Genomic DNA, 11544 nt, shown 5'->3' on the forward strand with positions numbered 1-11544 from the left:
TTTGAGCAACACGTCACCAATATTTGCATACTCCAAGACCGCGAACAAGAAATCGTGCCGAACTTTATCAAACGCCTTCGCCAAGTCAATTTGAATCAGAGCTACTTGGCCTGTCTCATCTGATACTGTCTCTAATACTAAACGTGCAATATGGATATGTGTTTGAATACTGCGGCCTCTAATACCACAGACCTGATGCGAACCTATCAAGTCCATAATGACGAGCTGCAGACGACTGCTAAGAACCTTGGCAAAAATTTTGTAATCAACATTGCAGAGGGAAATTGGACGATATCCCTCAACAGTTTTCAACCGATTAGTATCTTTGCTTTTGGGAATTAATATTGTGTGCCCAGAATAGGAAGTGGGAGGCAGGACACCCACATCATAAGATGCTTGGAAAACTTCCATCAAAACAGGCACTAGGCAAGGCGAAAATGTTTTATAGAATTCGCTAGTAATACCATCTGGCCCAGGAGATTTCTGGCTCTGCAGAGCAGAAATGGCTCGATGGTTTGGAATGAACAAAGGTGCGTCTAGTGAATACGATGTCTTCTTTCACTTCCATCTTCCTCCCTTCCCGTTACGGCGAGGTTTAGGTGTCCACCGAGATATGAGAGACAGATACATTTCCTTTCCTCAAAAACCAATTTACCGACGAGCAAGTCGTATTTGTCCGCGTTTCAGATTGGTCCAAACTGTCGTGACGTCACCGCGCGCGAATTTTGACGGGTGTCCACCGAAATATGTGAGGCAGTTACTGCGCAACTTCCTTTCCTCAAATACAATTTCCGACTAGTGATCTACTGTGATATGTGAGACAGTTACTGCGTAATTTCCTTTCTTCAAATACAATTTTCATTTCCTTCATTACGGGCCCTCTTTCTTCTTTCACTCACACTTCCTCCTTTCCTGTACGGTGCGGCTCAGGTGTCCACCGAGATGACTGAGAATTACAGCCCCATTTCCTTTCCTGAAAAAAGCGTTCCGTTCAAAGGGCAACGCATCGCGCCGAACGGGTGGTGGCGTTCCTTGGACTCCGTGGCAGCGCTACAACACGCTGTCCCGTTCCACTACTAAAGGCGAAGCTTGAGCGTCATTAATTTGCAGTTAATAATGCACCAACAAAATGTACAGTGAGCAATGGCGTAGCAGAATGTAGCACTCAGGCTTTCGCCTTTCACCACATTAGCCGCTAAAGTTCCTCGTAGTTTTTTAAACCAACGAAAGCCATGTATTACCAAGCCTAGCCATCAATATGCTTCGCATCTGACTAGGCTTAACCTTAGCTAAGCCTCAGCCAAGCCTCAGCCATATTTTTTTTAAACGCGGCGTGTCGGCGTGTCGGACAGCGGAGTGCCATGTGTGCCAACCCTGCGTTGCGCGTGCGCGCGTGCGCGCGTGCGACTGGTGTGTGCGAGGCAGGTACGAGGAGCGGAGAGCTGATGTGTCAGTAAACCGAGGTGTAGAGGAAGACACAGCAGCGCAAGTCTGGTCGTTCAAGCATAGAAGCGACAGCTGTCGGATGCTGGGACCGTGCTGCCGGTAACTTCCCTTGAATCATCGACGCAAGACCATTGAGGCCCATTCAAGCGTGGAGGTGGCAGCCGTCAGACTTCGGGTCTGTGCTGCCGAGGCTTCCTTTAATAGGCTGCACAAGCCTACGGTGTTTTGGGACGCCGTCGACGGGACCTGGATACGGTTTTTCTTTTGCAGCTGCCCAGTTCTTGGGGTCGGCTGACAGGAGTTCGTCAGCGTCTCCCGTGTCCATCTCCGTTCCTCACCTACTGGCTCTCTACCACCGCCTCCCTGGACGCAACGCCAGCGACGCGTCGCAAGTCGCCAACCCACGTCCTTGCTGCCTGCGAGGCATTCCCGCTCCACCTGGGACGCTTCGTATCCGGGGAACTCTCTCCTTTATTGCGACAGCAATACAACGTCAGGTGTCGCCTCTTCGCGGTACCGCAGCCTACCCTTCACGATCGGTGGTCGGTCATGTGACTACTGACGTCATACCAGAGCGAGAGATGGGGCACCAAGTCGGCTCTTCAGCGCGCCGCAGCTAGACTTCGCGGCCGAACGAGAGTTGAGGCTGCTCATGCAGACCGTTTCCTGGAACTTACTACATTACAACCGAGTACAACAACACAATGGGGAAACAGTTTAGATTTGGTGTTGTATAGACAATTCCTTGACGATGGATGCACCATATGAGACGTGAAGGCAAAAAGCCACTACTTCACTGATAACCGGAGTGTCTTCATTGGGCTACAGAAAGAAGAACGTCTTGAGAGTGATGGGCTACAGAAAGAAGAATCTGAGAATGAATAAAAGTTTTGAAACGTCTAAATATGGCCTTTCATTTCGTGGGTACACATGGACATTAGCAATGTGCACCACCCATAAGCGAAACACATAGCGTAGCCAAGGGGACATCGCTTTTGCAATTACCTAGGCTTAAACCAAAGCTAAGCCCCAGCAATTTTTTATCCGTAGTGATGTACGCGTGTCTAGTGTGCGTTTTTCTTGGTGTTTTTGTTTCTTTTATTGGCTCCTTTCCTTCAAAGTATAAACATGGCTTTGTTTTGTTTTGTTTTAATCGTTTGATTTCTTCTTCTAACCAGCACGCGAAAGCGTTTTCCTTCAGCAGTTGGGGACGCGTCACCGATTCGCGACGGGGTGTAACCTGCTGCGGCCTGTCACCACGTGCTCATGCAGAAAACTCGCAGCATCGCACAAGCAGACGGCAATGAGAGTACGACCGGCCGCGTGGCGCCAAAGCAACGCACCAGTTATATTTTTGAACCCCTAGTTAAAAAAGGCAAAACGTCACCATAGAAATCGACTTATGCCGGTATATTTTGGTGAATAACCAGGTGAATAACAGGTCAATAACCAGCTAGCACTGGCCATGAATATTTTCGTCTTACTACACCTAACTAGCATACAATTTTATTCAATTTAAAAATAACGCTTATACAATAAGTGTTCAGGCAGCAGGTAGAACAAGGAACCACTGGTAGCTGTCCAGCATACGTGACTTCCTCGACGGCGCCCTCTTCTTGGATATATTGAAGACCTCCCGCGGAACATCCTGTTCGGCCTCGCAGAGGATACAAATCATCTCCTTGGCATAACAGCTATCGGAGGGCGCTAGGAAATTGTACGCTTTGCCTGACCCGTCAACGCCAGCGGCGTGCTCGCCTCGCCTATAGAAGTCCTCTGATCTGGCAGGACGGTCATAGTTCACCACAAAACGCACGCCGTCCGCATTTAGACCATATGCCCAATGTTACTAGTCACCAGGATGGACGCACTCAGTAGACGGAAAGCCTCCAATGCCTAGTCGCGCTCCTTTTCATGCTTTTTCTTGTGGATACCAACGGCAGGCCAGCCTTGGATCTGCATCTTTACCACCATATCGTCCACTGTCTGTTTCCTTTCAACAAACACGATGATCTTGTCTCCTTCTTCGCACAACATGTCCTTGCAGAGCCCAAGGAGTGCTTCACCTTTATCGTCCTCTTCGCACACCACGATTACGTGTTCTACTCGATGTTTCTGGCACCCTTGAGATGCCCCGATAGAGACCGTGACGTGGTTCGTCAGTAGTTCTTCGGCGAGGTGGTCCATATCCATTGAGCGCGAAGAAATCCACATGCGCGTCTGGCGATCAGGACGGATGTTTCCCGCAATGGTGTGGAGCTGCCCTTAGACACCCATCGCCACCATGCGGTCCGCACCGTCGAACACCAGGTAGGACCAACGGCGGAGGTTCACCCTGGAGTCCTCCACGAAGGCTACGAGGCGGCCTAGAGTCGCGACAAAGATCTCGGCGCCTTCTTCGAGCAGCTTTATTTATGGATTTTTAGGCACTCCCGATGTGAGACACACTACTCGAAATCTGGTGTACTTCTCATAGTCGCGGAACGCCTGCTCAGTCTCGAGGGCCGACTCACGGGTAATTGACAGCACTAGAACTATGGGTACTTCGCAGCGATGGGACGGCTCCTGGTTTTCAATGTGAACGATGGCGGGAAGCAGGTAACCCAGCGCCCTCCCTTCATCTTCGGCGTGAACAACGGCGAGAAGATCTCTGCCACTGAGCGCTACTGGCCAGCACTGAGACTGCAGTCTGCTCAGCGAGCTGTTGTTTACTGCCTGGACGCCTTTGATGAGGTCTTCGGGGAAGCCGGCTTCCTCAAAATCCAAAAGGCGCTTTGGTACATCTCATCCTGTTACTGCTATCTCGTTGGCCTCGCGGAAGGCGTCGACTTCGGCGGGCGACCGCAGGGTCGTTTTGAAATGCTCCCGATAAGCGTTCTTACTTATGGATGTCATTTGTAGGCGCTTCCAATGTGGAGAGCGCAGCCTCCGGCCAGCCTGACCATGGTTCGTACCGGTCTGCACAACCATTCCCCTTCCAATTCTCAGGTTGATCAGGTTGATGCTTGCCCTTGGCCGCGGCCTAAGACGGGCATATCTCAGCCTATGTTGTTAAAGGCGTTCTGCGGTGCAACGTGCAACGTCGGCCGTTCCTTCGTTGGGTCCGCTAAGTGCGGTAACCCAGTTGTTTCCTCGAAATACGTATCCGTAGATGGGACTTCTGAAGAGTCCATGGGACAGCCCTTGGTTGAAATTGTGGACCGCGTTGAGCATAGAGTTCAACAATGCCTGGGCGGCGCACAGGTCTTCCGCCACATGCGCCTGATTTTATATATATATATATATATATATATATATATATAATATTTCCACAAGTTTCCACAAGCAGCCACTAGGCGGCTGCTCTTCGCAAGTCGCGTGCACCGCCGAGTGGAAGAAGAAGATCGGTTCCGGCCGCCTCTGGGTGCTCTTGGCTTGTTCTCCGGTGCCGTCCACGTCAACCCCCCCATTAAAGCCTTTCGGTTACGAGCCCCAACGGCTACGTAACAATATATAATATATATATGTGTGTGTGTGTGTGTGTGTGCGTGCGTGCGTGCGTGCGTGCGTGTGTGCGTGCGTGTCCGCGCGCGCGCGCGCGCGCGTGTGTGTGTGTGTGTGTGTGTGTGAGAGAGAGATATATATAAATGCTCTCATTCAAGCGATATCAATATTGATTCCCTTTCCAGCTATAAAACGCGAAGGAAGGAAGTCATCCGGGGCGCTACAGATCAATTTAGGGATAACACTGCTGCGCGGCTGCAGTTATATTGAACGTCACAGCGGTGTCGAGTTTTAATGTCAGTTTTGCAACGTTGTACCTGCGTCCTTTTTTATTACCGCTCTCTGCATTAGAGAAGGTTTTGGACACAGTACCCGCTTTACATTCACCCCTGAGCTGCATGACCATGCAGGATAATATTTTTCAAGGGAAATCTTTTTTAATCAATATATGGACTAAGCAGGAACGCAAGCAAAAGTAAATAAGGAAACAACTGAGTGGCAGCTTAGTTATCCTAGGAAAACTCATTCGATTGGATCAAGGATATTACCTTTGCCTTGGTGCAGTCGTGGAGTTTTAGAACCAGGTCGTCCACTTCTTTTTCCGCTTCGTGCACTTCGGTCGCCTGGATGAAAAAAAAAAACACGAACAGGTGACACTCGAACCGCTGCACATTTCACTGCGGCCCATACCCATACATACTCAGTGCGCATGACCACTGATGAGTGTGCATAAGCGGGCTATTCTGGATTCGGAGTTTTTCGAGTCTCAATACAAGTGTTCACGCGTGTGTGCGTTGAGAGTCGTTGTTTTCGCGTTATGCACAAACGAGTTCAGGCGATACTGAGACGAAGTGTGTCTTGCAGGACCTCTGAGGGGTCGTTTTGATTCCTAGCACGCTCATCAAGTGCGAATTGTGAACTTGAACCGGAGGAGGGGCCACCAAGGTATGAAGGAGGATGACCTCTGTCGGCTCAGGCATGCTTTCCTCATTAGCAGGATAGTCTACTCCTACCCCTACTATCACCTCCGCCGGAAGGACGAGGAAGCTGTGAACAGCATTATACGTTCAGCGTACAAAGCAGGCACTGGGGCTACCTCAGTACGCCAGCACACAGCACCTCCTCCAACTCGGCATCTACAACACGCTCACAGAACTCATAGAGGCACACAAGACCGCCCAAATCCACCGCCTCTCCCGCACTAAACACGGGCGGCTCATACTTGACCGTCTCAACATCAACCCCATAGGCGACGTCCACCTCACGACGCCCATTCCAATAGGGGTCTATAGCCGCCTTGTTATAAAACCAATCCCCAAAAACATGCTACCTGGGCGCCATGATACGCGCCGTTAGCTCTTAGGCACGCGTTCCCAAGTAGAGCGGCTTTGCACGCCATGGGTGTAACGGAGAGCAGTGGACCGCAAGGAGAAAATTGGGAGGTTACTTAAGCTTCTCATTGCAGCGTTTAATGCGATAACAAGTGCCCCGCACTAGTAGGCGCACCGAAACCATGGCAAACGCGTTCCAGAAGCTGGTTTGTTTCGCTTCCTTACCAACGATAGACATGACGGAAGGCAACAAGCACCGAAACCAAGGAGCACCGGGGCTGGTTTTTGTCCCAACTTGTGGTTTTAATTGGAGATTAATAGATAGTCGATATGAAAGCAGAAGAAAAATTGCCCACGATTAGGTTACTTCCTAATGCGAAATTTGAGCGCAGCTCATCAGCTGTTCCTACTTTTCGATAGACTGAGGCAAAGAATTCGAGGAAGAAATGTATGTACTATTACAGACAACTTATTTTTCACAGCTATTCTTTCTTGAACAGAGAGTCCACTAAGAGTTCTTGATTGTCATGAAGGAAGATTTGTGGACGGAGAAATAGATGGGTATATGCTCGACTTGCTGCACCAATGCCTGGCAAAAATTCCCGCTTGCCTTTATATCTACATTAAAGTCAACACCCGCCCTGCCACCCTGGCAGGTGGGAGCGTTTCTGGCACAACGTTGTCCATGCCAAAACATGCAGCGCACATCTGTCACTACCGCCATGTAGCTTAAAGCATGATTGAGGTGTCCGCTGTTCCAAGAGGGCCGTTATGTGCCTTCTCTCTGGTCCAGGTGTCCACCGAGATATGTGACACAGATACAGCGCATTTTCTTTCCTCAAAAACCAATTCACAAATTTTTTTTCCTCTGCTTTCCAAGCCCCTGCTCTAATGCTTTCGCAGCTATGTGAGACAGATATTGCGCATTTCCTTTCCTAAGAAAATATCGAAGACACTTTGGAAATTCTAAAGTGTGCTTGGCGAAAGCCTTGTGGTCAACCCCCTGTCGCTTCTCCGAACCGCTGGCGCGGAGTCACAGGTCCTCTTCCAAGCCGTGCGTCTTACTAACTCGACTGCAACGAGAAGTCTGGCGGAGGAACGGTGGTGTAGCCTTGGTGTAGCTGCCACCGCCGACGCGCGCGCGCTAGTTCTACAGCACGCGCATCACTCGGCAAGCTCAAGTAAGTTTTCTGCGGAAACATTTGTGTCACTCTCACTGCGGTCCGGGAAGCGTGCTGGCTCCCTGGACGGTGGCAATGAGGGAAGAAGCTGATACATGAATGTTTGCGAAATATTCGGTCTTAACCATTTGAATAGGGAATGGCTGCGCACTTCGAACTTGGTTGACGTCATGAAGGCTACCAGATTTCTTTACGCCGCGCGCAGATTTGCGCCCAGACGGGGAGCACGGCAAGCAGCTAAAGTGACAACTTTCCAACGTTCGTGAAATCTTAAAAAGAAACTTGAGGAATTATGACGAATGGGTCCATATTCCGACAACCCTATTTATTTCTGGCTTCTAACATCGAGTAGGAGTTCAATTACGAACATGCGCTCTGGTTGGGATGGTGCTATGAGCAACTGCTTAAATCAGTCAAGACCACCTTGAGAACGGCACTGAGAAGAAAGCTGCTCAGCGGAAATGAATACAAAGCTATTCTGACGGATACCGAGGCTGTAGCGAAACCGTCCCCTCGTCTATACATTTGCAAAGGTGCAGACCAACTGCGCCCACTTATCCTGGCATAATTTTATTTCGGTGACGGGTGAGACCGCTCCAATTGTTGTTTATGTCTCACACTCCCAGATACACTCAGAAAGCTTTAGCAGTTAAGAGAGGACCAATTACAAGCTTTCTGGTAGAGCTGGGTCAGTTAATACTTGAAGCAGTTAAACTTCTCTGCGAACCAGACGATCAACTCGGACCCCTTAAAAACTTGACAGCGTCGCGCAGACTGGTGACGCACGTTCGATACAGCCTTGCATACTAGCTTGGATATGGGAATCTATATTGCGGACATGACGGAAGCATCTTTTTCACTGAGGCTAAGAAGTTACTTTGCGGAACCACCCTGAATCGTCCCATCTAACAGTTACACCCCAGGAAAACCACCTTGTGCCATTTTTTCTCTCCACCGGGGAAGAATGTAGGAACTTTTCGGGGGAGAAGTCCCCCTCATAGCATACCCCTGATGCTGCGCATTTCGTTTTAGCAGTTCTTTTTCATATGCCAGTAAAACTATCTGCCTCTTCACGTTACAGAAATCTGGGCTCCGTTCTCTTGAACGTGCGCGAAGCAGCAGACAGACTCTCAGGTCCACCGCAACGGGGACGGTCAGTATTAGTCCAGGTGGTGAGTTTAATTCTGTAGGTGGTGATCTCAAGAAGACTATGCCATAAAAAGGGCATATTGCAAAGCGAGGTCATTGCAGCTGGTTGGCTTCGGAGCCAAAATGAGTAACTGTAGCCATGGATTCCTTGTACAAAAGTTAGCGCAAAACACAAGACACTCACAAGAAAGGTGGACAGGACAACGCGCTGTCCACAGGAAGCGCGTTGTCTTGTCCACCTTTCTGGTGAGTGTCTTGTGTTTTGCGCTAACGTTTCCACGAAGAACAATGCACCGACTAGCCCAGCATCAAGTGTTACTTGTGTAGCCATGGACGCTTATTTGTGCTAAGGCGTAGTTGTAGACGCTAGGATTTGCATCCTATGATACATAAACAGGAATACGTATGTTCATTAATATCCTAACGCGCGCGTTTCGCCCTATTAGTGCTGGAAATATTAGGTCTGCTATGCGTCTGCTATTATCCAAGGAAGAATTCTTGTGCAAACACCAATCTGCGGCCAGCACGCTGCCAGTTTATTGCATTACCAATACTTTCAGCTTCCTGAGATTAGGGTCGCAGAGAGAACAGGCGGGTTGTATTTATCCCAGACCTGCTTCCTCATGTGATATCGCTATGGTGCGACCAAGTAGGAGAAAAAAATTGGAGGAGAAATTTAAGCCCCACCTTAAGGACATGAAGTGGTAGCGTAATAGGTTGGTTAATTCCAGTATATAAGCAGAAGGTCATTCTCTAAAGATTCATAGATCCTTCACCGTCCCAGTCACACTCTTAGCGCAGTGGTGCAGCGGTTAAGCGATGCACCACTGCCCTGCGATGGCAGGTGCTCCTAGTGGTAGGCCTTATGCGACCAAGGTCGCTATTCTCCAGTGACCAATCATTAATTTCACTGCCACCTGCCACGGTTGGCAGTTTACTCACTATCCAGTGGGCAGGTTTTGATCTCGCCGCAAGGTCGCGTGACCTATGCGGGCCACCTGTCCCTAGGTTGCTTTCTCCGATCCGGCACCGGTTTTCTGCATAACAGGCCTTTAACGCGAACGCGTTAAAACTGGTAGTCTACCACGTCGTGGAGAACAGGTGTGACCTTAAAATGCGCAGCAGGAAAAATCGTAGAGCCTTCTAGAGCGGCTCCTGTATGGTCCTGTAGGTGTCTGTGGATGATGAGGTCAAGTTGATGACAGGGGGTGCGGGTTGAGGGGGCACGGAGGTGGCGGGGGTGCTTAGGCGGGAGGAAAGATGGCTTACCTCGTCACGCAAGGCCTTGAGTTCCTGGTCCCTCGGATCTGCTTGGGAGGACGGGGGTGGTGGGGGATGACGGGTGGCGTTGCCGAAAACGCGGTCTGCCCAGGTGAGATGCGAGGAGTTCTTGCTGCCATTCTGTCGGCATCTGGAAGGCGACCGGGAAGCTGTCGAGGCGCGTCCATTGACTGTGCTGGGTTGATCGCAGGGGAAAAGCCGAGATGTAGACGGGGGAGAGAGAGCGTACCGCGGGGACGCTAGTTTACGGCCCCGTGCATTGCAGTTCCCGGTCCCGGTCACATGAGTGCCTCCGCAGAGAATGCAGCTGGGGGTGCATGAGTCCACATCTTACTTGGGATGGGACTGCGTGCAGCGGTAGCATTTATTTGACCTTGGGTGATCACACACACCCGCCCGGTGGCCTGGGACGCGGCAGTTCGTGCAGGCGTCTATATGTCCTCGGTACGGTGTGCATCTGGGCAGGGCTCCTCCGTAAAGAACGGCGCGAGGGACAGGTCCAGCACGTAACGTGATTAAAATAGAACGCGTGGAACCCATTCGGCGGGAGTCCACGATGAGGGCGTCTGGGTTTTCCGGTGATCATGTGTTGCAAGAGCTCTGTCGGGCTCTCATTCTAGTACGCATTGGAGATGACTCCGCGTACTGCTCCGTCCGGCGGGGCTATGTAAGGTGCGATGGCGAATTCCTTGCCTTGGTGTGTGATGGTGGTTACTCGAACCAGAGCGAGCGCGTCACGTTTTAGGGGCGTGCTTACGGTGCAGGTATTGTTGACCGGGTGTACCCTGATTTGGGTACGCGCTGGTTCGTGAAGCTGGGACACCACTTGGAGGTTGACCTCCCGAATTAGTCGGGGTGGAAGCAGGTCCAGCTGCAGCCCGCCTCGTGATCTAAAAGTGACCTTGTAGACCGCAGCAGGAAGCGGCGGCTTCTGCCGCGAAGGCTGCGCAGCTGAGCGCGTTGCTTTCAGGCGCACAGACGCGTCAAGGCATGCAGGCTTGGGGGCACCGGTTGCAGAGGTTGCGGCCTCCTGGCTTCGGGTTTCTGAACGAACGTCCTTCGAGCGGGCAGCCTCGCTAAGGATGTGAGTCCAGTCCCTTGGGTCATGGTCGCGGAGGTTCAGAACTTCTCCCTGCGCCTGCACCTCCATGCTTGCGTTGGTGGCGGAAATGTCCGTCGGTGTAGAACTAGCTCCCAGCGGAGCGAGGCCTAGCTCTGGCGAAGCGGTCAAAGAGGGAAGAAAGGGGGGCAGTTGGTGCCGGAAAAATGGCGTAACCGGGGCAATAATTTATGGCGTGCGGCGCTCACCTTCACAGATCAGTGGGTGGTGAAATCTGGGCCGATGATACTGGCGATTGGCGAATTCCGTCGTCTTTGTGTGGAGTTGATACTCCACGGCCCCCTAGCGGGAAGTCCTCATCAGAGTGCAAGACGTTGTCAACGCCAACGCCAATGAACGCAACGAACGCCGACGGCCTATGGCTTAAGTTCTGGCACAACGTTGTCAATGCCAAGGCATGCAGCGCACACCTGTCACTACCGCCACTTCGCTTAAAGCATAGTTGGGGTGTCCACTGTTCCAAGAGGGCAGTTATACGCCTTCCCTCTGGTTCAGGTGTCCACCGAGATGTGGACAGCTCGCCCTCACCTCATGAATGGTATATCCTGGCATA

General features: G+C 51.0%; 1 pseudogene; it reads right to left on the bottom strand.

The window, feature by feature from the left end:
* Nucleotides 1-2989: 2989 nt before the first annotated feature.
* Nucleotides 2990-11021, bottom strand: LOC149361714 (uncharacterized; annotated as a pseudogene).
* Nucleotides 11022-11544: the final 523 nt, after the last annotated feature.

The sequence above is a fragment of the Amblyomma mixtum genome, chromosome 2, assembly GCF_055824585.1.
Source record: "Amblyomma mixtum isolate Tamu chromosome 2, ASM5582458v1, whole genome shotgun sequence".
Lineage (NCBI taxonomy): Eukaryota > Metazoa > Arthropoda > Arachnida > Ixodida > Ixodidae > Amblyomma > Amblyomma mixtum.